General features: G+C 38.2%; 1 protein-coding gene across 1 annotated transcript in view; it reads left to right on the plus strand.

Annotated features, from left to right (window-relative positions):
- The window catches only part of LOC131429549 (histone demethylase UTY), a 152,405-nt gene that overhangs the window by 25,917 nt on the left and 113,464 nt on the right, over positions 1 to 13,024 (plus strand). The window lies entirely within an intron of this gene.

Below are 13,024 nucleotides of genomic sequence, written 5' to 3' on the forward strand. Positions count from 1 at the left end.
GAGAAGTCGGATTCAAACGTAATTCAGGAACCTTGTTTGGGAGCATACGAATTTTCATATGAATCTGAGTATATGAAAAACGGTTGAGTCACCTCCGAGTAAATTGAGTGAAATTATTTGTCACACACGCATTTGCTGATCTCGCTCGACGAACTGATTCGAATGGTATATGGGTGTTATGTTCTCCCAGCATTTATTGCTGTAAGTAGTTTAAATCAATATAATTATCGAAATGCTTCCAACTCGAAAATGCTGCCATCATCTGATTTACATATGCCATATTCGAATGATTATGTTGCCAAAAACGAACCGTGCTAAAATCGGTCCGAGGCAAAATTTCATGAAAAAAGATGCTGTGCACAGTCTTTTTGGTACTTAGAAACTTAGAATTGTATAAAAAATCGTGTTCCACGTTGCTCCGAAACATAACTTTGTCATTCAGCGCTCAAAACTCTTACTACTGGAATAAGACGAAAAATCGCTTACACAAAAATATCGATATCTTCGTTAAAAAAAGACGGATTTTAACAATCTATGGCTTGTTGGATAGCTATTACCGTGCAGAATCTAAGATTGGAAACATATTCTGTTTTTAAGGTCAAATGTGACAGATAGTGAGCTGAGCTGAGCTGAGCTGAAGTAGATCGCCCGCAGTTGCACTTCGTGATTGACCGAATGAGTGGAAATGTACAATGAACCAAAACAATGAAGCTTGGGAGAAGCAAATCATTTTCACTGTACATACCCACTCACTCCTAACTTTTATTAAATGATCAATAACGACGCTGGCTACGACCAAAGGCAGTGCTACTGAGGGAAAGGAAGGAATGTTAGTCCGATACTCGTTGTTTCTAGAGACCGCGGGTACCACTGTATCTCCACGAGTATCACGGGATAGGAGATTTGTTAGTAGGGAGGTAAAGAGATCCGGATATGTTTTGGTAAACAATATGATCTCAACAAAATCTGATTTTCGCTACTCAGGAGAAATATAATAAATAAGAAAAATATAAAATATCTCCAAGGAACGATCTCACCAGTATCCCTTTTCTCCTGCTCACTCTGCTGTCAGCAACGCGAGATGAAACACGACCACTGAAAGAATACAATAAAAACACTCGCGAATGGGTCAGCTGCAGACCAACTCTAGACCTTCAATCTGAATGACACGATCGACTTGTAAACTTTCACATATTTCATAGAAATCCGACAACACCGACAATGACATGCAGACGGCGCTTCGATCGGTTAACAGGTTAACATCGTTGAGTTTTCGGGCGGTAAATTCTCAGTTTCCGCCGCTTGAGCAAATTTAGTTTCGCGGATCAATATTATTCAATAAATATCACTCTCACTACTAAACACATACTTGTAACACCTTGCACTACTATTGAAATTGAAATTATACTTTTTTGAGAGCAGCACCAGGACACCGCATCGCACTCCCAGTGATGCCAACTCTCCTCTCAAGGTCAAGTGTGACAGATACTATTAAAAACTGAAAATTTCTACATAAAACTTCGTATAACTCCAAAAGTAAACGTCCGATCTCAAAACCATTCAAAAGCGTTCTGGGTGACGGGGAGACCTTTCATTTGCTACTAGTTTGATCAAAATCGGTTCAGCCATCTCTGAGATTTCGACCTCTTTGTTGACAACACACATACAGACACACACACATACACACACGGACATTTGCTTAGTTCGTCGAGCTGAAACGATTGGTATATGACATTCGGCCCTCCGGGCCTCGGAAAATTTTTCTAAAGTTTGAGCGAATTCTATACCTATTTTTTTAATATATAGAAAAGGTAAAAAATAAAGCTTGCTTCAGATAGAATTGGAACAAAGACAATTGCCTGTATTTCAGTTATTTATTATTGAATTTAAGATCAGTATGTAGCGTTTTTTTCATACTTTTAAGAAAAAATACTGATGAAAACTTTCCTTGTGATGCAATTTTATTCCGTATACCCTCTACCAGAGAAAAGGGTGTAATCGTGAGTGGGTTTTTTTCCGGACTGGATCTAAGTAAAGAATTACGTATCTTCAAAAACACCTTGGAGAGCGGTTTTTGCTGTGACGTCATAATAATCCATTTCCAGTCATAAAACAAGATGGTTTATGGTGCACTGCTGATCTCCGAAGTATCTTTCCTGCCCAGATGAGAGAGGCATCCAACACTCGAACGTTGGCCCGAAAAGCAAGACAGAGAAAAAAATAAGCACTTCAGGCAGACAGATATTACATTGACCCCGTCGCATCCAAGGGTGGGTACGCGATTGTTTGAGGTCGACCGGTAACCGGTAATGTGGTGACGTTGTCGTCATCAATGCATTCTTTCTGTTTTCGCCATAGTCAGATGTGAGCAATTGAGTGACGGATTAAGGGAAAAGTTTCCTCACATTTTATCGTATCGTACAAAATCAAAACCCAGAACAAATCTCGTATGTTTATAAACAGTCTGTGTTTATGGGAGGATCACCCCAGCGTGGCTCGGCTTCCGGATGATTGGTCAACTGCAAGCCGACCTCATTAGGCTCGCCCCTCACACTGACGAATCGACTTCGTCGTGTGCTGACTCCACCGTGGCAGTAGTTGACTGGAACAGTTTGTCGTTTGCTCGCAGTGCACTGTTGGTCACTCCACGAGGATGTTTATATAACCCAAACAAAAAGCTTACATCGATAGAAAAGGAAAAAAAAAACAAAAACAAAAAAGAACGAGGTAGTATAATGGGAAGAATGAACTAAACCTGGTGGTTTTCTGAAGACCGCTGCATGTCGATGCATGAGTTTCGTATGGCCGAGTGTGAGCGTCTGGTTAGCTTCTAAATAGCAGCTCAGCTGTGGCATGTAGTTGAACGGAAAAGGTGCCTACGTGCAGACGTCTAACTTTAGAATGGCTGCTGAAGTACTGACGAATCGCTAAGTAGACCGTTTTACCTTTTTTCCAGTTGCGGTTCTGTAGTAGAATAGTTGGCATATTGTCAAATGAACTCACTTAGCAATCCGAAGGAAATATGATTGATTGATCAATGTATGTGTTTCTTAATTTTGCATACATCCATTCGACTTTATCACATAGATTTTAGTTTCATCCAACTCACTTTGAAACTCTCCGGCGCTCTCCAGCCACAACCGTTTCGCTGTGTCACGTTTTCCAAAATTGCATTTCACCAACCGACGAATATTCGATTCCCTCCGCACACCGAGATTGGTGGGGTGGTGCATTGACTTCTAACGGAAAGAGAAAGATCCACTTCCTGTCTGGTGATGATGACGGTGCTCAAATCGCTTCCAGCGCAGTGCTCTTCGGTTCATCCCAGTATAGTCTAGTCTAGTTTGGCTGCCTTGAGCTTATGCATGGCAGCCAGGCAGTTCGTCGGACGTTGCGTTCAATAGTAGCAATGGCGAAATCCAATTTCGCCAACCTTTCGCTGGCCGGCTCAATCCAATCAAGCCATTCGTAAAGGACATTGACTTTACTAGTTTGGTGAAGTGTGACTTTTCGGGAGGAGTGAGAATGTTCTATCGGAAATTGTTTCCATATATTCTCGGGCCAAACGAACCAGTAATAACATCGGCGGTTTGTTGGGTTTCGATTTTTTGTTGCGTCGATTACAATGCGAACATGTTCTGTTTTGCTAACAGTGCGTTTTCATTTTTGCTTCTATCACTGTCAATTGTCTGACCATTTTGACAACGCACTGTGACCGTAGTGAGCATTCAGGATGGAAGTAAGGGTAGCAATCCTGGCGTTTATTTTTATGCGACAATCAGTCAGTCAGCTCTGTGCTAGTTCCAAACACTGTGGCACGTTATGGGGAAAATTGTGTTTTAATAAGATCACCTCCCCGATGATTACACCTTAAAAAGCTGGATTAGAGCTATATCTTTTACCTTTGGTACGACTCACCGTTCAGGAATGTAATATTTTAATGCAGCTGCGTCCCAATGGTACCAACGCAAGAAAACTGGGCTAAACGGGTTTTATTGCTACGAATTGTTGTGTCGGATCTTTGCTCAAATTCCAAACAAAACATAACAGTTTAATGGTTTCATGTCGCCCGATTCCATCTAATAGTGGGCAACGTTGTTGTAGGTTTTTCATTTCCAAAGTGCGTACAATTCATTACACAATTAAAGAGCTTGAAAACATATGTAATTTAATGTTCGTACTTCAAACAAATGCCGTGTTGATTTACTATTGTTAATGGTATATGTTAAAGCGAAACCACATTATTGTCATATGAGCTGAACTGAAGTAGACCGCACGTAGTTGCACTTCGTGATTGAAGACTCGATTTTCTCTGAAATACCTTGATCGATTTTCACAAACTGAGATTCAAACGAAAGGGCTTAAAATTATTTAAAATTCTCTAGAACATTTCATCCGGATCCGACTTTTGGTTTCGGAACTAGACTACGATAAACAACTGTGAAAACTGACTTTTGAACAGAGGGCCGAGTGTCATATTCCATTCAACTCTGTTCGTCGAGACCCTTGCTATTTGTAGTATTTTTCAACGATGTTGCATTACTCTTAGGATCTGGTTGTAAATTAATCTACGCAGATGATTTGAAACTGTATCTCGCCGTTCGTAGTGTTGAGGATTGCCAACGACTGCAAGGTTCGCAAATTGGTGCAGGGAAAATAAACTCATTATAAATGTAACCAAATGCCAAATTATCACATTTCATCGGATTCTACGTCCCATTATATTCGACTATAACATTGATGGAACAATTTTATCTAGAGTGACTCAGGTGTGTGATCTTGGTGTACAACTGGATGCCAAATTGACGTTCGATGTCCAACGGTCGCTAGTTATTTCGAAAGCTTTCCGTCAGCTGGGATTCATCTCTAAAATTGCCAAAGACTTCAAAGATCCGCTTTGCTTGAAGGCTTTATATTGCTCACTCGTCCGCCCGATTCTGAAAAAAAGCTTCAGTAATCTTGTGTCCGTATCAAATATCGTGGAGCCTTAGACTTGAACGTGTTCAAAAACGATTTGTTCGCATGGCATTACGACATTTGCCTTGGAGAGATCCTGTAAACTTGCCACCATACCCGGAAAGATGCCAATTATTGGGAATCGATACTTTACAGCGCCGATGAAAAATTCTACAAGCATTGAACCATTGCGAAATTAATAAACGGGGAGATCGATGCTCCTGAATTGCGTAGCAAAATTAGTTTTCGAGTACCAAGCAGATCATTGCGATATACGACTCTACTTCAAAACGGATTCCACAGGACTTTATTTGGAAGTAACGAACCTATAACTGCGTGCACACGAGGTTTTACTTCTGTTGAAACAATTTTTGAGTTTGATGAGCCTTGACGCATTGTAATTACTTTTTGTTTGTTGTTTTAAAGATAGTGGTTTTTGCGCCTTTCTGAGAATGGCATGAAATTTGTTCAACTCATATAGGCGTTTTCCCACTTTGTCGGTTCATTTAGACATATGTCCGATGAACCCAATAAGAAATAAATAAATAAATTAAATTGCAATTATTATAATGAAAGTTTGTAATTTGTTTGTAATGTAATCTGAATCCGGTATAAAATGTGTATGTATGTTAAAGATCGGTAAAAGTGAATGATAAAGTTAAAACTCCAATTAATATTTTTAATTATAATGCATAAAAAATGCTCGAAATTTACAGCCGAAGCCTCATGGAGTCAATCGAGAATATGTTTTATCAGATAACCGAAATTGGGATTATAAAGAAAACAATGACATAATCCCAAGCATCAAATCCACAACTATCGTGTATGAAAGAGAAAAAAATATCATCGCATTTTTGAATTAAGATAACATTATTGAAAACCAGTACACTGAAGCCTTTTTTATGCGAATTTACGTACCGCATAAAAAAACCGCATAACTCTGAAAATTCGCATAAAAAAACCGCATAACTCTGAAACTTCGTATAAAAAAAACCACATAACTCTGAAACTTCGCATAAAAAAAACCCGCAGAAGGGAAACCGAATAACTCTGAAAATTCGCATAAAAAAACCGCATAACTCTGAAACTTCGCATAAAAAAAACCGCATAACTCTGAAAATTCGCATAAAAAAGTCGCGTAAAAAAACCGTATAAAAAAAGACCTCAGTGTATATGAACGTGGAAGTAACGTTGTTATTGGAAGAGAGACGAATAGAAATTGTGTTCCAGTGGATCACGTTGTTGCTGGATGAGTAAAATCGAAATGGAGGAGTATATTATGAGATAGCAATAACTAATGTCGTTTTAGTTTTTAAATTGCACTACACCGGTGTAGCGAAAGCTGCACTGAAACCGTTCGTTTTTGCCAACTGCACTACACCAGTACTACACTTTTTTTGCACCGATACCACTGGTGTAGCACTCATCAAAAGTTTGGTGTAGCTCTGTGCAATGGAATCGTTTATTGTAGTCAATGGTTACTGTTTATGCTTTCGTCATTTTTGTTCGTTTATTCATGCCTCAGTGTGGCACTGCACCGGTGTAGTGCAAATTAAAAACGAAAACGCCATAAGTAACATATCTAAAATAAAAAAAAATGGAAATCTACTTATTTTCACGTTCCTTCTTCGACATAACAAACGCTAGTTGATCTACTTATTTGACAACTTTTCCAATTGTCATGTCGTACTGATCGCATGGGTACCGATTTGTGCCAAGTGCAATAACCTTTTTCTTATTTCTATTGGAAATCGGCTATTTGTTAGGGAATAAGTAATATTGATTTTGAATATCACGGCTTCGTAGTTCTATATTTGAAGGGGAAGCTAGTTTCGGGACGCATAACAAAATTTAAAATTGATGGGTTTTTGTTTCTTAGCGTTCCGGTGATAGATTATGAACTCGTCAACGCAGCACCAGAACTGATTGGCGTTACTGAGCTGTTAATAAGTGCTATTTAGCAGCTTTCACAAACATTTGCGTGCGTCAGATTGCATGTGGCGATTGGGTTGGTCATTTACCTATATTATGACACCTCACCGAAAGAATGGGTTTGAATACAAAAACGCTGTTATGAGTCGGTGCAACCTGTAGCACTTCGGTGCATTATGGTTATTTCGTAAACGTTGCTAGCGAGGGGTAGCGCGTAGTCTTTCGAGAGCACCCGGTTATTTATTGTGTTTTAATTAGCAGTTTTTTTCGAACACTAAAATTCCATGAGTGACTAATAAGTTATTTCGGATATCTACAGTTCACACAGAAACGTGATCCTGGAGTTAAACCACCAGATGATAGAAGAGTCGTGTTTTATAACACCACGTTTTTCTGTCAATAAAAAAAATGTTTTATTTTCGATGCTGCTTGCGATGATGCTTTCAGCCACGTGATTTTGATTGCCATTTCCGAACTCATTTTTTCTGATATTTTTAGATTGATGTTACATGTGTAACAGTGTCACGCATTTCCACGATTACCTTATTTTACAATCTTGGAGCATGGAGCACTGGTCTATGATTTTTTAGAATGACAAATAACAGGCGGGTATGAACTTACTACTGACATCTGTCTTAGTACATGAGCTCGACAGGTTTGGAATGATTTTTACCAATAATTTTGCACCTTAAAAATCTTCACTCAGCAAAAACTAATTTATTCGAGCTCTATAAACTCAAATATTGATCGACCTAAAACTTGTAATAACCTTACCCTTAACGTTGATAAAAAAAACTAGCACTCGTTGCTTGAGCACATGAGGGTTTTTCCCAACTCAATAGAAGGAAATGTAAAAGTATCGTCTGTCCGGGGCAGAAGTCTGAACATTTTCCCGATCCTTCAACCAGCATTGAAGCTCCAATTCTTCCGCCTAGTCGGCACATTACGCGCATTGCGGTGGAACCTGCGAAGGAAACGCCCAGGACAACTATTTTTTCCTCAACAGAATTTGTTGGCATCCTGGAAGGAGGTTTTCACTGTTTCTCTTGCACCGCAAAATTAGGAGGGAACGGAAAAATGTTTCGCTTATCTTGGGAAAAATATCGACAGTGTCGGTGAAAAAACCGGGAGAGCTTCCGCTCCAACACACAGTCAGTGCACCGGGGTGTGTATGTTTGCTTTCGGTAGACAAGGTGCCTGCTAAGGAACTTGACGATACATAAATGGGAATGAAAGTTACTTCCTTATGTACTTGGGTCCATGGCTGAGAGGCCCTCAACACAGTCCCTCCAAGAGTGCGCAGAACGGGAGAAAAAGGAAAAACATGTACCGGGGGTGTTGGAATGTTTACCTGAGGCAGTATGGAAGCTTTTCATTCAAGATTTATTTTCCTTCTGTTCTGTTATGTTTGGTTTGGTTTGGTTTGTTCGGGGGAATGACATTCAAGTGCTTACTTTAAAAAGTTTGGTCGAGTGCAACTTGAACGTGACGCGTTTAGGTAATTGATTCTTTTTCTCAATTTGAATCATGTTGTATTTAATTTCAACTGAACACCAGTAAATAATGTGAATAACTTAACCATTTTAGTTCGACAGGAATGAGAGACCAGCATGAGTCCCTAGTTTTTTTTTATCACGACAACGTTCGGTCACAATTGGTGATTTAGGTCAAAAACTGTTTGGATTGATGGCAAATTTGACGAACGAAGCCTAAATTGGCGACGTAAACTAGCATGTATACCTATAGTATGGAGTTTGAAATTTTTCAGGAAGATTGAAAAAATATTGGGAATACCAATTAGTCCGGTCTGTTTTCAAAATATGGATCTGATTGTTTTGAATTGAATGATTTGAATGATTCAAAAGCATAGCAATTGGGTGCCTAATGAACTGCAACCGAGAGAAATTGAAAGCCGATTTTGCAGTTGCGAGTCGCAAAAAATAGTGGGAAATTTTGCCGCACCCACCGTATTCTCCTGACATTGCTCCTTCTGATTGCTGATTGTTCCGATAGATGCAGCACGATCTGGCAATTCAATTTTTTCGAGATGGAATTCAAAAATTGTCTGAGAGGAGAGAAAAAGTAGTAATCAGCGATGAACAATACTAAATCTTTAAATTCTTTTTATTTTAAAATAAATGCATTTTTGATCTTGAAAAACGTACCGAATGAATTTGTACTCCAAAAGTAGTTCCCAATTGACCGTATATTGTGCTTCATCTTTGCAAACGCAACGCAAACCATGAGCTATTTTTTCAATCGAATCCTTCCTTACAAACAGAACATGTAGCATGCGAACTGGTTCACAACCTCTCATTTTGCGCTTAACGCAAAAGGTGATAGCATCCATTCAATGTTGTGGTCTTTACCAAACACCTTCACAGATTCATTGAAAGGCATGATATAAGAGCTTGTGAACACTTAGTTTTCATAGCTACAAAGAAAAAAAATAGCACACAAAATAACTTAGTTACACAGAAAAAAGAAAAAAAACATTATTGGAACTGAAAATTAAATTGAAAATAAGCGATGTGCAATTGAATTCCGATGTATCGGTTTAGAATTATATTATGTTTTTTTTTTGCTTTTTAATGTTTCTCCTTCGCCTCATAAGACTGCATTAGTTCAAATTAAACCATTCGAACCACACATTTGAATGACCCAATTTTTGTGCTTGCGTTGAAAACTGTACAAATGAGCGCTGAGAGCTAATTGTCTTCAATTTTTTTTTCGTCTCACTCAACAGAAGAGACCATGCACTGTTTGCATCGAGTCGAAGACGAAAATTTAAAATATATTAGCGCCTTAGAGTTAAATGGATCTAATGATCAAAATCTGGGAACGGTGAATAGACCGCCTTCTGTGTTCGACTGACACATAAAAATGGACATTTGTGTTAATTATATGGAGTTGAACTTCAGTTGAGACCACGAAGTAGAAATTATTCCCGTAGTTAAGTCTAATTTTCGATCACTTGTTCAATAATTTGAGGGCGTGTTTCAGCAATGACATATCTTGAAGGCTTGGCAACAAAAATTATTGACCATGGTTCTGTGTCGATTTCCATTCACGGTAACGCGTCGGCCTTCTTCATTGTTAAAGAAATAAGGACCTATGATTTCACCAGCCCGTAGACCGCTCTCAGCAATACATTTATCGGGATGCATCGGCAATTCTTGAACGACGTATGGATTATCTTTGCTCCAAAGGGGAAATTTTGCTTTTTGACATATCGATTCATCCAAAACTGCGCCGTATCACTGAAGAGAATTTTCCGCCATAAACAGTTTCATTGATTTTGAAAATAAATTTCCACGATTTGGAAGCGTTGTTCTGGAGTTATCATATTCATGATGATTTGGCAAACAACACTGAGTCGAAACGCTACTTTACACTATCAAAACAACCTTCAGATAATAGAGTAATTTCTATTGAAAAAACAAACCTCCTAAAAACACCCGTTATAACTAATTTATCTTTTTCTGTTTCAGGTAAGCCACACATATTTTCACCATTTTTAGAATTCACGAAGGTAAGTTGAAAAAAATCCTTTGAAGATTCTTATTCTCTTTCCGTTTCGCCTTCGACTTGTCTGTGCAAGGCAGTTCAAATTGAATTTCTAGTGCAGTATAGCAATTCAACTCAAATCGGCAGAGCAAACAAAATTTAACTTGAGCAGAATCTCAATTAGAACACTTTAATTTAAAATGTTGAATACATCCATAAAATTGGAACGATACACTGAGGTTTTTTTTTACGCGGGGGATACGTACAGCGTAAAAAACCGTTTAACTTCGAAAATCTGCGTAAATAAACCGTATAACTTCAGAAATCCGCGAAAGAAAACGGCGTAACTTCGGAAACCCTCGTAAAAAACGCGTAACTTCGGAATCCGAGGTAAAAAGAACCCGCACAACAAGATATTTTTTTAATGCCAAATATCTTAGAAATGCATGAAACGTCCAGATCTAAAAAAAAACGAGCAAACGAGGCAGTTAGAGGTTTATATGCAAGAGGCCGCCACTTCCAAAATGGCCCATTCGGCGAAATGACCCCTTCGGCGAAATGATATTTTCGGCGAAATGACATTCAGCGAAACGACTTTCGGTGGAATGACCCGCTTTCCAATGGGAGCATCTGTAGTATTCTGTATCTAATTTTTTTAGTTAGAAAGTATTTCAATGTTCAAGTTGGTGACTTTCAGCATATCGATATCACTGAGTAACTTGCAATATTGATACTTTCCAACGGATATGACCAGTAAGTGTCTAATGGTATTGGTAATAGTATTTTTTAAATTGAGCTAGAATCGCAAAAAGCGTACTTCAGTTCAGTATCACAAAATGTCTGTGTGTATGTATGTATGTATGTATGTGACAAATAATGTCACTCGATTTTCTCAGAGATGGCTGAACCGATTTTCACAAACTCAGATTCAAATAAAAGGATTCGACTTCCGGTTCCAGAATTACAGGGTGATATGTGTAAATATATGAGAAAATGAGCACTCAATTTCCTCGGAAATTTCTTAACCGATTTCTACAAACAAAGTTGCAAATATTGAAATATTTGTATTTAAATTCATTAAAACATCGTCGAAAAATTGATCCAGATCCGACTTCCGGTTCCTGTATTAGCGCGCGATAAGTGACAAATTTTCAGTATTTTTTCGCAAATGATGGCGAAACGAGGTGCGAATTTTTATAAAACTTATTGATAATTTCATCTAGTTGGCAGACCTTGTTAGTAAGTCGATATATAAATCTACATTGGGACTATTAGTCCCCTGTTTCCGTTTCCGAAAGCACCGGTAATAGTGAAGAAAAGCTCCAAAAACGGAACTCACTTGGATTTCTCAGCAACGGTTAAACCGATTTTCACAAATCATGATTCAAATTACAGCTCTCATTGTCTTGAAAGATACTGTGCAATTCCATCCAGATCTGACCGGTTCCGAGATTAGATGGCGATGAGTGTCAAAACTTTCAAACTGATATACAAAATGATGCAAAACCGGTACGCAACGGAACGTGCTGATACGGAAGAAGAAAATACCTCCGCCTAGCAGGGTGCGTGCAGGTTTGCCACATTTAAATCTATATTAACTTGGAATAACTGTTTACAAATTGCAAAGAATATGGTAGTTTATACCCAAAAAAAGTTTTTGATTTTATTCAAGTTTGAAGGAATAGATCTTGAATCTTCTAGTGATATTTTCGAAAATATAAGTAATATGAGAAAGGTATCATTACACGACTAGGTGAATTAAAAAAAGGTTTTTTAGTTTAACTTTCAACATGAAAAGAATTACGGTTATCCGATATAGATCAAATATTTCACATAACACTAATAGCATCGGCGTTTTGTGACTGACTTGATAGGTGTTTAACATTTCACTGTTTGCCGGTGTACCGATATTCTTAAAATATAAAAACCTCTTTTAATCCACCTAGTGGTGTAATGATGCCTTTCTCATATCAATCATACCATCATATATAATACTGTGGTATTCTTCAAAATAATTTTCTTCGATTCCTAAAAAGAATAACCGAAATCGGTTTGTTTGACCGTCTACTGATAAAAACTATTAATTGGAGAAGATTTGAGGTCGATTTAGAAAACTTTTTACGATTTTTCGCCCTTTTCAGTGATGGTATACAATTTTTAACACATTTTACCTTATATTTCCGGATCCGGAAGTCGGATAGGGATGAAATTCAGGAATTTCGTATGGGACCACAGGACCTTTCATTTGAAACTAAGTTTATGAAAATCGGTCGCGCTAGAAAACATATTTTCATTTTTTTGCACATTTTACCCCATAACTCCGGAACCGGAGGACGGATTCAAACAATATTCAGGAATTTTGTATGGGATTACAAGACCTTTCATTTGAACGCAAGTTTGAGATAATCGGTTCAGCCATCTCTGAGAAAAGTTAGTGCACTTATTTTCACATTTTTTTTGCACATTCCACCCCATAATTCCGGAACCGGAAGTCGGATTCAAATAATATTCAGGAAATTTGTATGGGACCACAAGACCTTTCATTTGAATCTAAGTTTGTGAAAATCGGTTCAGCCATCTCCGAGAAAAGTTAGTGCAAAAAAACGTTACATACACACATACGCACATA

This window comes from Malaya genurostris, chromosome 2 (genome assembly GCF_030247185.1).
Source record: "Malaya genurostris strain Urasoe2022 chromosome 2, Malgen_1.1, whole genome shotgun sequence".
Lineage (NCBI taxonomy): Eukaryota > Metazoa > Arthropoda > Insecta > Diptera > Culicidae > Malaya > Malaya genurostris.